Below are 15,888 nucleotides of genomic sequence, written 5' to 3' on the forward strand. Positions count from 1 at the left end.
GTAGTTATGTTGCATTCAAAGCTGTAATAACTTCTTTTCTACTTTTCTGTACGAAGTAATGAAGATATTTCTCTCTCAGATGACTCAATGCCTGAGATATTTTGTATAAACATTTCTATAAAGTCCCCTTCGCATGAGTTTGCAAGGGGTTGTTGTTGATTTCATTTCTATACTTGTGTTGCTGTACAACTCTCAGAGAAATAATACAAAAGGTGGATGGAATTTCCAAAGCTCTGTGTTCCTTGATGCACTGTGGTGGCTGGCTGAATGTTACAGGATTCCTGCATGTTTCATAGCACAATAAGTCTTCTTTTAACGTCTGTGTTATATGTTCTCTAGTCTTTCATTTTCTTTCATGTTTCTGAGTCTTTACACCTAATGGCAAAGTAAAAGAATAGTTCCAGGATTCAATCACAGATTACCCTGAACTCAATCTAAGCTGTTATAAATGTTTTCTTCCATATAGAGTAAATAAGGTGTAATTCTTAATTGCTACACTTTCAAGCTATATCTCTCACTGTGATAAATATTTTCAGGAATTCAAGTTTGCTCCTGAGGCATCTATCTCTTCCCCACACCCCAGCTTTAGTGGAAAATTCTTAAATGCTTTTCACTGGTTGTTCACATATCACCATCATAATCTAATTTTGTTATATGAAGTATTTAAATGGCCCTGTAATTTCAGTAAATCACCTCAAGGTTTCTAAACACTTATAGCCACAGACTCCATTTCCCAATGAAATAAACTCATCTGTAGATTGCACACTTCAAGTACAGAAAGATATCCCTCAACCAAAGCATAAAACTAAACACCCTCATTTCATAGCTAGCCTAAAATCTCCACAGAACAGAGACAAATTATAAAGAGAGAGCCCTCTCTAATTACAGTTTGGCTAGGCACTGTAATCCAAAGATTGGTTAGTGGTTACCCCGGCCATATTCCCTTGGAAGTCATAGGGAACAACCTGGGTGTTAACACACAACCCGAACGAAATTTGGGGTTTCCATGGGTGCACGACCCAAGCGAAGGCACAAGGCAGCATCGGGCAAACAGGCCGCACGAACGTGTAGAAGGCACATGGGGGGTCATGACTTAGCATTTTTGGCACTGCCATGTGTGCGTGAGAACCCATGCATGGCATGACCCGACCCGCCCAAACGAAGGCACGACGGAGCATCGGGCAAACGGGTCGCGCGAACGTGCAGGAGGCACATGAGTGGTTACGACCTAACATTTTTTGCACGACCACATGTTCCCGAGCACCCACGCACAGCACAGCATGACCCGACCCGAATCGACTCACCCGAACTCGTTTGCACGGAACCCACACACGACACGACTCGACCCGCCCGAACGGAATTTGGGGTTTCCATGTGTGCATGACCCGAACGAAATTTGGGGTTTCCATGGGTGCACGACCAAATGAAGGCCCAAGGGAGCGTCAGGCAAATGGGCCGCACAAATGTTCAGAAGACACACGGGCAGTGACGAGTTAGAATTTTTGGCACGACCATGTGTGCCGGGGCACCCACACACGACACGGCATGGCCCGACCCACCCTGGGCGAGCCGACTTGAATCGCCCGAACGAAATTTGGGGTTTTCATGGGTGCACGAACCAAACAAAGAAGGCACATGGGCGGTCATGACTTAGCATTTTCGGCACGCCCACGTGTGCCCACGCACTCCCACACACGGCACGACACGGGATGACCCAGCCCGCCCGAAGGAAATTTGGGGTTTGAACGGGCGCACGACCCGAACGAAGGCACGAGGGTAGGAATATCTTTGACTCTAATACATAAATATACTTGGGTTAACATGCTCTTAAGGTATTCAACATTTTCTTTTGACTCTTTTTAACACTTTAACATGTGCTAGGCCTATTTCAATGAGCAAGAAACTCAATGAAAAATAATATATATATATATATATTTATTTATTTATTTATTTTCTTGATTAAATACAAATATTCATTACAAGGTGTTTGGCTATTTTTCAATCTTGAATAATTCACATAAGAGAAACCGGATTGGCAACCCATCTGTTATAACATCATATTAGCCAACATTGTTCATAGCAAGGCCTTGACTAACAACTTTATCTCTCAGAAATCAGTGTTTGGGCTCTGGGGTAGTATGGTCGCAAGGCTGAAACTTAAAGGAATTGATGGAAGAGCACCACCAGGAGTGGAGCCTGCGGCTTAATTTTCCTCAACACGGGGAAAGTTACCAGGTCCAGACATAGTAAGGATTGACAGATTTAGAGCTCTTTCTTGATTCTATGGGTGGTGGTGCATGGCCATTCTTAGTTGGTGGAGAAATTTGTCTGGTTAATTCCGATAATGAACGAGACCTCAGCCTGCTAACTAGCTACGCGGAGGTTCCCCTTCGCGGCTAGCTTCTTAGAGGGAATATGGTCGTTTAGGCCATGGAAGTTTGAGGCAATAACTGGTCTATGATGCCCTTAGATGCTCTGGGCCGCACGCGTGCTACACTGATGCAACCAACGCGTTTTTATTCCTGGTTAGAGAGGATCAGGAAATCTTCTCAAATTGCATCGTGATGGGGATAGACCATTGCAATTATTGGTCTTCAATGAGGAATTCCTAGTAAGCGCATGTCATCAACTCGTGTTGACTACGTCCCTGCCCTTTATACACACCGCCCATCACTCCTACCGATTGAATGATCCAGTGAAGTTTTCGGATTGCATCGACAATGGCGGTTCGCCGCCGTCGACGTCATGAGAAGTTCATTGAACCTTATCATTTAGAGGAAGGAGAAGTCGTAACAAGGTTACCGTAGGTGAAATTGCGGTAGGATCATTGATAGTAGGGGTTTTATTTTTTGGTTCAGATTGGTTGGGCGTCCATTGCAATGTGGGACTTTGTGGTGCATCTCTAGGGGAGTGGGTTTGGTGTTTGGCGGGAACAATGTTGGTTGCTTGTCTCGAGGTAACGCTTGTTTTTTCATGTATGCTTCCAAGCCATGCTTGTGATTGTCCCACCCATCCTTTGTTTTTCTTCCCCCCAATGTGTTTCTGCAGGGGGTTTTGGAAGCTTGTTTCTTGGGAGCCCTTCTGACGATCTGTTTGGCTGGGCATGGTTGCTGCAGAGTTGAGGTGCTTGGTAAATACGATGGATAAATTCGAACTCATTCGTAGCGATGGTGCTAGGTCTTTTATTCATTGGAAGGCATGGGCCAAGGGTGTGGGCTTCCATAGTTGGTTCTCTCGAAAAGGTAGTGGCGGTTGATGTGTTGCTTGGGTGAGCTTTTTCACTGGTGGTTGGGTCGAGGGAGTGGTTACGTGCGCGCCTGGTAGCCCAAACCTTCCGTGAGGGGAGATTGTCGATGTGCGATCAGTATGGGATGGATTAAGAGTGGTTCAACCCGTTGGGCTGGCCACCCTAGTCCCTCTCGACCGTTCCTCGATATGCCCTCGTAGAAGGGTTGGGTGTCTAGGTAATGAAAAACCCACCCATCGGTCTGAGCTCCATCGAGATCACAATTTTCGCCGCCGACGGGCATGAGGTTGGCAATCTTATCTCGTGCCTTTGCCGTCGAGGGAATTCCTCGTCCTCTCGTGAGCCACTCCCCTTCTGATGGAAAAAGAAGTAGTGGGTTGTGTATTTGTTCCTCCCTTTGGATTGTGGGTTTTTTGTGGGACTTGCATCATTTCTTCATTTCGTGGTGTGCACTTTGTGAACGTCCCTCTCTCTAGTGGCCTTGCACCATCGATGTATTTTTGGCCCGCGGCTTTCTCCAGCATTGAGTGTCAGCCTGTGACAACTCCTCTTTGGAGTTTGATCTTTGACCCCCGTTGACTCTCTCGCTGGAAAGTTTGTTGGGTGTTTTGTACTCGGAGGGGTGCAATAGCGGGGTGGGTTTGTGTTATGGGCAACAGTCTATTTGTCATTTGAAGCCTTGTACTGCTGGGTTGGGGGGTTGATTGCCTCTCAGTGACATGCTCCAGACATTGGTCTCATCGTGGCCCTCGTCTTTTCTATTGGTCAATTTTGGGTTGTGATTTATTGCTTGGTTATTTGCTATGTTGTAAAGCTGGAAAGGGTGTTGTGCTGAATGCATGTGGGAGGGTGTGAAGAGGTGGGGCTCTTTTTTGATTGGGTGCCTTGTTTGATTTCTTTATGGTTAGCGGACATTTGCTTGGCGTGATGTTGAGCATCTCTCTTTTCTTGGGATCTTTGTTTCTTTGGTGTTGTTTTCTTCCCTTCTTCCTTTTGCCCCTAGCCTTACGGAGGAGAGGTGGGATTGTTGTGGATTGGTGTTCAAGAAGGACGAAAAGCAGTGTGAGTTCCCAGGGTGGCCACCCTAGTCCTTCTCGATTTCCGTCCCCTGCAGTTCCCCCCTTTTTTCGAAGGCGTGGGGTTTGGGAAGCTTGTTCTCTGTTTGGGCCTCCCCTTGTGAGCCAATAGCCACGTTTGATATCTCTTTCTTTCCTGTTGTTTCTATCCCTTCTTGCTTTTGGCCCCTTAGCTTTATGGAGAAAAGGAGGGATTGTTGTGGATTGGTGTTCATGAAGGACGAAAAGTAGTGTGAGTTCTGAGGGTGGCCACCCTAGTCCTTCTCGATCGTCGTCCCCTACAGTTCCCCCCTTTTTGTGAAGGCACGGGGGTGGGAAAGCTTGTTCTCTGTTTGAGCCTCCCCCTGTGAGCCGATGGACGCGTTTGATATCTCTATATTTCTTTCATGTTGTTTTCTTCCCTTCTTCCTTTCGGCCCCTAGCTTTACGGAGAAAAGGTGGGATTGTTGTGGATTGGTGTTCGGGAAGGACGAAAAGGAGTGCGATTTCCCAAGGTGGCCACTCTAGTCCTTCTCGATCGTCGTCCCCTGCAGTTCCCCCATTTTTATGAAGGCACGGGGTTGGGGAAGCTTCTTCTCTATTCGAAGCCTCCCCTTGTGAGCCGGTAGCCACGGTTGATATATCCCTTTCTCTCTTGTTGTTTTCTTCCCTTCTTCCTCATGGCCCCTAGCGTTACGGAGAAAAGGTGGGATTGTTGTGGATTGGTGTTCCCCGACGCCCAAGCCTGGGGAAACTTGGGGTTTCTGAGACGCGCCACGACCGAAACTGGCGGCGCCCAAGCCTGCGGAAACTGGCGGTTTCCATGTCATGCCCCGGCGCCCAGGCCTGGGGAAAATTTGGGTTTCCATGTCACGCCACAATCGAAGTCGGCGACGCCCAAGCCTGCGGAGACTCGGGGTTTTCCATGTCGCGCCCTGGAGCCCAAGCCTGGGAAGCTTGGGGTTTCCATGTCCCGCCCTTGATGGGTTTCCATACCCCATTGCCCCAGATTCTTCAACGCGTATCAGAGCTAAGGTGACACATCAAGGAAAGGGAATCTCAAGAACATCCGCAAGGTTGAAGTGTCAAGCCAAGAAGTCTCAATCACATCAAGGACAAGAAGGTCTACCATCTATCATTCATCATGGAAGACTACAAAGCAAGAAGAAACACCTTTTATAAAGGCACCTACAAGAAGAACAAATCAAAGAGGGACCTACATCAAGCTACACCATCTTGAAGAATGAAAGGCACTACGAGTAAAGTCATCAAGCAAGTCCATTTGAAGAAAGCAACTTGAACAACATCAAGATCTAAGGAAGGCAAGCCATCAAGTCTTCAAGAAGAAAGCAAGTTCACTACATCTCAAACTCTATCAAGTAAGTATATGTCCCCTTCTAAGTATACCTCAGTGTCTTTTTGCAAGGAAAGTAACAAATTGGTTGGGACCACTACATGCCCAAAGTCCAACGGTTTGGATGCCAAGAGTATGGATGCTACAAAATGGATTGTCCTAAACTTAAGAAGGACAACAACAACAAGAGAAAAAGGGAAGAAGCTCATGTAACTCAAGAAGTGAAAGAAGATGACAAGAAGCAAAAGAAGGAAGATCCTCCTATGACTAAGTCAACCTCTTTGCTTAAAGTCTTCTTTCAAAGGTGGTAGAGGTCTCATTGGGGGTCCCATTTATGGAATTCAAGAGAGGATGATATACAGGCAAGAGCAGATGAAGCAAGAAAGGCTACACTAATCGAGGAGAACTATTAAATAAAGTCGCGATGATAAAAGCATAATCAAGATGAGGTATGTATGCATCAAAGTTTAAGTCATGTCATCATATATATTGATTGGGTCATGGGAAAAGTTCTAGAATAAAAGGATCTCTTTCACCAACGACATGCTCAGAGGCATGTGCTATAGTGGAGTAAAGGTCAATCAATCCAATAAGAAGCAAATGAAGAACATCGCAATCACAAAGAATAAATATTTGACAAGATTCCTCAACATCTCTCGAAAGAAGGCACAACAACTCTGACAAAGGAAGAAAAAGATAAAGGACCCTTGACACCTACGAAGACCTTGGAGATAGTAAGGTGCAGATAACTGATTCAACTCTACAAATATGTCATGATGAAGAGCAATATCACGATGAAGTCATGAAGGGCCACTAAATCAAAGTACGGGAATAAGCGAGTACAACTAAGCATCCATGTGATAAGTGTTATGAAGGATAGAAAAGGTGACAAAGGAGTAGCTAGATGACAAAAAGGACCTAATATATATCAAGAAGGCCACTTTCCATGAAGGGAGAAATGACATGACAAACCAGGGGGAAAGTGATCGATGACTGGTACCCTGCCAAGAAGAAGTTCAAACAAAGACTTCATGACATCAAAGGAAAGAAGGAGATCAAGTGGCTGAAGGACCCACGAAGAAGACGTTGTTGATGAATGGACAAGTCCCTAGCTAAGAGGGAGTTCTAAAAAGTTCCCAACTACAAAGGAGCTTGGGCAAGTTCCTTGTTAGAGGAAACTTGGGCATGTCTTCCCCAATCAAGGGGAAGAGATAGACACAACATTCTTGTCTTCACTTGGCAAGAAATAACGAAAGGATTGGGCAATCACTTGAAATCTGATGCTCTTTGAGGATGTGTAGGGCACCCAAGACAAGAGTAGGCAAGAGGAGCGATATTCTTTGAGGGTTGGGAACCCAAGACAAGAACTGTCCTGGAAGGTCATACTCAAGGAACACCTGGGTGGGTATGTACCTTTAGAGACAATGACCATGGTGTTTATAAGCCATTGGCCTCGCCAACATTGTTCTCTGATCTTATGAGAGATAATGTTGTTAGTCAAGGCCTTGCTATGAACAATGTTGGCTAATATGATGCTATAACAAATGGGTTGCCAATCCAGTTTCTCTTATGTGAATTATTCAAAATTGAAAAATAGCCGCTGGTAGTATTTCAACCACGCATAAGCGGGTGTGGCACTGCCGTACATTTTCCTTTTACCAATACTTGAGTACAAGGTCTGCGCCTACTTCAACACTCAGTCAATTTTCCAATAAGTGTTCTTAACACCGCAGCGAAAATACTTACCATAAATTTACCTTCTTCAATTATTCTTTCAACCTGTCATGTCGTGTGGTCGTGCTGCACTGGACCGCGACCTACACGACACAACTCCACACATGAACTGTGAACCTTCTGCCCGACTTTCCCTTTCGCGGCACCCAAACTCTGCCCGTCGGTGTGGTCCATAGTGAGGGCGCATGGCCCGCATGCAGTGCGGCCCGCCTGCCTGGACAGTAACCTGCCCCGCTCTGCCTGTCCGCACTACTAAGCCTGACCTGCCCTCTGTAATCCGCCCGTAGGTGCGGCCCTCTTACCCGCGTCCTTCTCTTCCTTCTGTTTTCGCCCAACTCCTTCCTTTGCACTTGTTCTGCGATGTTGAAGTCTGAGTTCAATGTCCCTTCATCGAATGCCATCCTCCTTACTTATACGCATCCTTTCACCCAAGGGCCATGTCTCTCGAGGATAACAAGGGTCGGCTCCATCAACATGCATGCCCAGCTGACCTACCACATAACCTCGACACGCCCCATTCCAACGAACCGCTGCCTCCCTTCGTGTGCACCATCGCACCCATGGGTCGGCTCCAACACCTCACTGATTACACGTGTCGTCGCACGTCACACACATGCCCGCATCCTAACTCGTCCGGACATGGACACCTCTTTCATCTGGGCACGCAACAAGGGTCACCTGCGTGCCTTCCGTCGGTGGCTCGCCCATCGTGCAGGTATCAAGGGGCGTGCGCCATGCCCAACACGATGCGAGCGACATGGGAACACTGCGTGTCACACCCCCAAGCCTACAATAGTCTTTCAGCCATACTTGGCGAGGTGCTTCTCCACCGAACACTTTCTTTTCACCAATACTTATGTTCATGTACTATGCCTAACCATTAGTCTACTTAGTTTTTTTTTGCAACCAAGTATTATTATGTTTCCTTTATACCAATGAACACCCATACACATTCATTATCATCAACAATTATACATGAAGAACACAATTTCACAGTATAAAGGGAGGGGCAAATCCTTGAACAATGAGTCTACCCGAATACAATATATTATTCAACTCTACAATGTTTATGAGGCTTTACAAGTATACTTGGGAAACACCAAGTTTCATACTCATCCAATTTTACAAATAGGCAACACCAACATGTGCCAACCGACTTCCTTGCCCGAGCTGGGCGGGCGCGCCCTCACATGAGCTGCCAACCATACTCCTCGACCGAACCTCGTTCACCGCTGCACGACGGGCGGGTGACCTCGCCCAAGTCACCCCGCATTTCCTTTTGCACGATGGGCAGGCGACTTAACTAAGTCACCCGAGACACCTCCGTGTTTCTTCTTCCACGATGGGCGGGCGACCTACCCGAGACACCCCGTGTCACACCGAACAACGGGTGCCTTCCTTACCTGTGCCCTCACCCGATAACCGAAACCTGTACATATCGTGTGTGCTTGCCCAAGAGCAGGCACACATATGCACGCACCTCTTTTGCGACCTACTCCACTACTTCACACTTTTTTCTTGATCACCGAATGCTCATGTTCGAATGTCTATCTTCGAATGAATGCCAAATGCTCCAATGCCTTGCCATATTTATACGACCGGTTGTGTGAGTCGTTGCCCAGTCCAACTCGACCACCGTGTGCCAAAACACCCTTTACACGTCACAAAATTTCCATCCGATTGTTGGTCGGAAAACAATCCTTTGTTCAAGTTGCCCCAACATGTAAGTCAACCCGTGGGTTATGCCAAACGCTCCCACGCTATAAACCAACCATCACTCCACCTCTAATGCGCATATTATACTTATGTTCCTTCGCACATTTTGGTCGTAGAGTTCGCACTTCGCATCGACGGGGAGAAATCGAACCGCAAGTCCTTACACCGCGTTTCCCAGACTTGGGTAGAAATTTTTGTTGTGACGCGAAATGGAAACCCCATGTGTGTCCGCTGACTTGGGTAGCAGTTTTCATCACACCGCGAAATGGAAAACCCAGGTTCCCTGGACTTTGGCGGCTCTTTGTGGCCCCACGACATGGAAATATGAAGTTCCACAGGCTCTTGGGCGATTCAGGGTGTGCCACGACATGGGAACAACGAGTTCCCCAGACTTGGGCAGCGGTTTCGAAACACCCCAAGTTCCCAAGACTTGCGAGCTAGTTTGCATCGTCATGGAAACCCAAGTTCCCCACGTTTCCCTCGTGCCGTAAAATGCAGAAACCCATGGTTCCATCAAGGGCAGGACATGGAAACCCCAAGCTTCCTAGGCTTGGGCGCCAGGGTGCGACATGGAAAACCCCGAGTATTCGCAGGCTTGGGTGCCGCCGGCTTCGGTCGTGGCGCGACATGGAAACCCCAATTTTCCCTAGGCCTGGGCGCCGGGGCATGACATGGAAACCCCTAGTTTCTGTAGGCTTGGGCGCCGCCAGTTTCAGTCATGGCGCGACTCGGAAACCCCAAGTTTTCCCAGGCTTGGGCGTCGGGGAACACCAATCCACAACAATCCCACCTTTTCTCCGTAACGCTAGGGGCCACGAGGAAGAAGGGAAGAAAACAACAAGAGAGAAAGGGATATATCAACCGTGGCTACCGGCTCACAAGGGGAGGCTTCGAACAGAGAATAAGCTTCCCCAACCCCGTGCCTTCACAAAAAGGGGGGAACTGCAGGGGACGACGATCGAGAAGGAATAGGGTGGCCACCCTAGGAACTCTGCTTTTCGTCCTTTCCGAACACCAATACACAACAATCCCACCTTTTCTCCATAAAGCTAGGGGCTGAAAGGAAGAAGGGAAGAAAACAACATGAAAGAAAGATAGAGATATCAAATGCGTCCATCGGTTCACAGGGGGAGGCTCAAACAGAGAACAAGATTTCCCACCCCCGTGCCTTTGCAAAAAGGGGGGGAACTACAGAGGACAGAGATCGTGAAGGACTAGGGTGGCCACCCTCGGAACTCGCACTGCTTTTCGTCCTTCCTGATCACTAATCCACAACAATCCCACCTTTTCTCCATAAAGTTAAGGGGCCAAAAGCAAGAAGGGATAGAAACAACAGGAAAGCAAGAGATATCAAACGTGGCTATTGGCTCACAAGGGGAGGCTCAAACAGAGAACAAGCTTCCCAAACCCCACGCCTTCGGAAAAAGGGGGGAACTGTAGGGGACGACAATCGAGAATGACTAGGGTGGCCACCCTGGGAACGCACACTGCTTTTCATCCTTCTTGAACACCAATCCAAAACAATCCCACCTCTCCTTCGTAAGGCTAGGGGTAAAAGGAAGAAGGGAAGAAAACAACACCAAAGAAACAAAGATCCGAAGAAAAGAGAGAAGCTCAACAGCATGCCAAGTAGATGTCTGCTAATCATAAAGAAATCAAACAAGGCACCCAATCAAAAAAGAACCCCACCTCTTCACACCCTCCCACATGCATTCAGCACAACACGCTTTCCAGCTTTACAACATAGCAAATAACCAAGCAATAAATCACAACCCAAAATTAACCAATAGAAAAGACGAGGGCCACGATGAGACCAGTGTCTGGAGCATGTCACTAAGAGGCAAACAGCCCCCCAACCCAGCAGCACAAGGCTTCAAATGACAAATATACTGTTGCCCATAACACAAACCCACCCCGCTATTGCACCCCTCCGAGTACAAAACACCCAACAACCTTTCCAGTGAGAGAGTCAACGGGGGTCAAAGATCAAACTCCAAAGAGGAGTTGTCACGGGCCGACACTCAATGCTGGAGAAAGCCACGGGCCAAAAATACATCGATGGTGCAAGGCCAATAGAGAGAGGGACGTTCACAAAGTTCACACCATGAAATGAAGAAATGATGCAAGTCCCACAAAAAACCCATAATCCAAAGGGAGGAACAAAGACACAACCCGCTACTTCTTTTTCCCTCAGAAGGGGAGTGGCTCACAAGAGGACGAGGAATTCCCTCGATGGCAAAGGCACGAGATAAGATTGCCACCCTCATGCCCATCGGTGGGGAAAATTGTGATCTCGATGGAGCTCAAACCGAGGGATGGGTTTTTCATTACCTGGACACCCAACCCTTCCGCGAGGGCATGTCGAGGAACGGTCGGGAGGGACTAGGGTGGCCAGCCCAATGGGTTGAACCACTCTTAATCCATTCCATACTAACCGCACATCGATAATCTCTCCTCACGGAAGGTTTGGGCTACCAGGCGTGCATGCAACCACTCCCTCGACCCAACCACCAACGAAAAGCTCACCCAAGCAACACATCAACCGCCGCTGCCTTTTTGAGAGAACCAACTATGGAAGCCCGCACCCTTGGCCCATGCCTTCCAATGAACAAAAGACCGAGCACCGCCTCTATGAATGAGTCTGAATTTATCCATCGTATTTACCAAGCACCACAACTCTGCAAAAACCATGACCGACCAAACCGATCATCGGAAGGGATCCCAAGAAACAAGCTTCCAAAACCCCCTGCAGAAACACATTGGGGGGAAGAAAAACAAAGGATGGGTGGGACAAGCACAAGCATGGCTTGCAAGCACAAATGAAAAAACAAGCGTTACCTCGAGACAAGCAACCAACAATGTTCCCGCCAAACACCAAACCCGCTCCCATAGAGATGCACCACAAAGTCCCACATTGCAATGGACGCCCAACCAACCCTAACCAAAAAAGAAAACCCCTGCTATCAATGATTCCACCGCAGGTTCACCTACAGTAACCTTGTTACGACTTCTCCTTCCTCTAAATGATAAGGTTCAATGAACTTATCACGATGTCGACGGCGGTGAACCGCCATCGTAGACACAATCTGAACACTTCACCAGATCATTCAATCGGTAGGAGTGACGCGCAGTGTGTACAAAGGGCAGGGACATAGTCAACACGAGTTGATGACACGCGATTACTAGGAATTCCTCGTTGAAGACCAATAATTGCAATGGTCTATCCCCATCACGATGCAATTTGAGAAGGTTTCCCGATCCTCTCGAACCAGGAATAAAAACTCGTTGGTTGCATCAATGTAGCGTGCATGCATCCCAGAACATCTAAGGGCATCATAGACCTGTTATTGCCTCAAACTTCCATGGCCTAAATGGCCATAGTCCCTCTAAGAAGCTGGCCGTGAAGGGGAACCTCCGCGTAGCTAGTTAGCAGGCTGAGGTCTCATTCGTTATCGGAATTAACCAGACAAATTGCTCCACCAACTAAGAATGGCCATGCACCACCACCCATAGAATCAAGAAAAAGCTCTCAATCTGTCAATCCTTACTATGTCTGGACCTGGTAAGTTTCCCCTTGTTGAGTCAAATTAAGCCATAGGCTCCACTCCTGGTGGTGCTCTTCCGTCAATTCCTTTAAGTTTCAACCTTGCGATCATACTGCACCCGGAACCCAAACACTCTAATTTCTCAGAAGGTGTTGGCGGAGTCCTTAGAGCAACATCCGCCGATCCCTGGTCGGCATCGTTTATGGTTGAGACTAGGACGGTATTTGATCATCTTCGAGCCCCCAACTTTCATTCTTGATTAATGAAAACATCCTTGGAAAATTCTTTCGCAGTGGTTCATCTTTCATAAATCCAAGAATTTCACCTCTGACAATGAAATACGAATGCCCCCGACAGTCCCTATTAATCATTACTCCGGTTCCGAAGGCCAACACAATAGGACCAGACTCCTATCACATTATTCCATGCTAATGTATTTAGAGCATAAGCTTGCTTTGAGCACTCTAATTTTTTCAAAGTAACAGCGCTAGAACAGCGACCCAGCCAATTAAGGCTAGGAGCACACCGTCAGCAAAAGGGATAGAAGGGCAGCTGCACATCGAGTAGGCGGACCGACCTTTACGACCCAAGATCCAACTACAAGCTTTTTAACTGCAACAATTTAAATATAGATTATTGGAGCTAGAATTACAACGGCTGCTGGCAGCAGACTTGCCCTCCAATGGATCCTTGTTAAGGGATTTAGATTGTACTCATTCCAATTACCAGACTCGATGAGCCTAGTATTGTTATTTATTATCACTACCTCCCCATGTCAAGATTGGGTAATTTTCACGCCTACTGCCTAACTTGGATGTGGTAGCCGTTTCTCAAGCTCCCTCTCCGGAATCAAACCCTAATTCTCTATCACCCGTCACCACCATGGTAAGCCTCTATCCTACCATCGAAAGTTGATAGGGTAGAAATTTGAATGAATCATTGCCAGCACAAGCGTTGTGCAATTCGTCGAGTTATCATGATTCACCGGAGAAGCGGGCAAGCCCGCGCCCCCCTTTTATCTAAAAAATGCATCCCTTCGAAAGAGTCGGGACTTGGTGCACGTATTAGCTCTAGAATTACTACGGTTATCTGAGTAGTATGGTACCATCAAAAAAACTATAACTGATTTAATGAGCCATCCGCAGTTTCACAGTCTAAATTAGTTCATACTTAGACATGCATGGCTTAATCTTTGAGACAAGCATATGACTACTGGCAGGATCAACCAGGTAGCACCCTCCCACTTCAAAGGGAATTTCGGGTTCTCTCTTACCGAGAGCCAACCTGAACACCCATCAAGTCAAAGAGATGTCAAAATATCATGTAAAACTTTTATGCCTTACACCTCTTGCATCCCAAGAAGGAAGCACACGGAACATGCCAAGGACATGGGGAACAAATGGGCAGACTTGCCCAGCCACAATGCACCAAGGCCACTGTGGAGTTTGTAGCCATGGCCCAACCAACATGAAAATGAGCGATCACTCACCCACTCCCTTAGAAATGCCTCCAGAGGCCTCCACGCCCCGCACCGAGGCCACCTAGGAGTCCACCCGGACAGCAGCGACGATGGACCTCGATCTCCCGACCACCTACGACAGCCTCGATGTGAAGGAAAAGGAAGGAAATAAAAAGAGGATGACCAACCGCACAAATCCTATCATAGAGAGGCCATACAAACCTCCCCACCCCGCACCGATGCCACCTAGGAGTCCACCCAGACAACAACAATAGTGGACCTCGATCGGATGATCACCTGCGATAGCCTCGACACAAAGGCAAGGGAAGGAAATCATAAAAGACAAACCGAGCCCACAAACTCCCTTAGAAATTCCCCCCAACCCACCCCTCCCCTCCCCGCACAGGGGCCACCTAGAAGTCCACCCGGACAGCAGCAACGATGGTCCTCGATCGCATGATCGCCTGCGACAGCCTTAATGCAGAGAGGAAATGGAAGGAAATAAAACAAGACCAACCGAGCCCACAACCTCTCTTAGAAATGCCCCCGGAACCTCCACGCCACGCACTGAGGCCACCTAGGAGTCCACCTACGACAGCAGCAACAGTGGACCTCGATCACTTGACTGCTTGTGGCAACCACAATGCGAAGGCAAAGGAAGGAAATAAATGCAAATCAAGAGGGTCGCTACACAATACAAGAACACATATCCGAACAGGAGGAGGGATTGGGCAGCTCCACACCCCACGCACCCTACGTAAAGGTAACCTAGGAGATTTCCCACAGCTTTACCAACCGGACGATGAATAATTTTCCCCTATGGCCACCTTCACGCAAAGGAGGGAGGTCGAAGAGTTCCACCTCGAAATCCTTCTTCCAGATCGCCCCCACCATCGATGACCATAGTAGCAATCCTCGTCCCCATTGGACCACGAGCGCATACACAATTAAAACAACAAGTGCTCCCCAACCCTCCCCGCAGAGAGGCCACCTAGGAGTCCACCCGAACAGCAACAACGATGGACCTTCATCGCATTATCACCTCCGGCAGCCTCAATGAAGAGAGGAAATGGAAGGAAATAAAACAAGACCAACCGAGCCCACAACCTCTCTTAGAAATGCCCCCCAACCCTCCACGCCGCACACCAAGGCTGCCTAGGAGTCCACCCGCGACAGCAGCAATGGTGGACCTCGATCACTTGACCACCTGTGGCAACCACGATGTGAAGGTAAAGGAAGGAAATAAATGCAAATCAAGAGGGTCGCTACACAATACAAGAACACATATCCGAATAGGAGGAGGGATCGGGCAGATCCGCATCCCACACACCCTACGTACAGGCAACCTAGGAGATTTCCCACAACTTTACCGACCGGACGATGAATAATTTTCCACTACGGCCACCTCCACACAAAGGAGGGAGGTCGAAGCGTTCCACCTCGAAATCCTTCTTCCAGATAGCCCCCACCATCGATGACTATAGCAGCAAGCCTCCTCCCCATTGGACCATGAGCGCATACACAATTGAAACAACAAGTGTCCCCCAACCCTCCCCACAGAGAGGCCACCTAGGAGTCCACCCGGATAGCAGCAACGATGGACCTTGATCGCATGATTGTCTGTGGTAGCCTCAATGCAGAGAGGAAACGGAAGGAAATAAAACAGGACCAACCGAGCCCACAACCTATCTTAGAAATGCCCCTCGACACTCCATGCAACGCACCAAGGCCACCTAGGAGTCCACTCACGATAGCAACAATGGTGGACCTCGATCACT

General features: G+C 48.0%; 1 non-coding gene and 1 pseudogene across 1 annotated transcript; one reads left to right on the top strand and one right to left on the bottom strand.

Annotated features, from left to right (window-relative positions):
• The first annotated feature begins 1,702 nt into the window (after nucleotides 1–1,702).
• LOC149195351 (18S ribosomal RNA) lies at nucleotides 1,703–2,830 on the top strand (annotated as a pseudogene).
• A 9,240-nt stretch (nucleotides 2,831–12,070) lies between these two features.
• Nucleotides 12,071–13,883, bottom strand: LOC149195352 (18S ribosomal RNA). Its single transcript, XR_016255445.1, has one exon. It is a non-coding gene; the product is annotated as an 18S ribosomal RNA (ribosomal RNA).
• Between the last annotated feature and the right edge of the window lie 2,005 nt (nucleotides 13,884–15,888).

This window comes from Pinus tabuliformis, chromosome 2_2, assembly GCF_031772625.1.
Source record: "Pinus tabuliformis cultivar Carrire ecotype Pingquan chromosome 2_2, CPIR1, whole genome shotgun sequence".
In the NCBI taxonomy this organism is placed as follows: Eukaryota; Viridiplantae; Streptophyta; class Pinopsida; order Pinales; family Pinaceae; genus Pinus; species Pinus tabuliformis.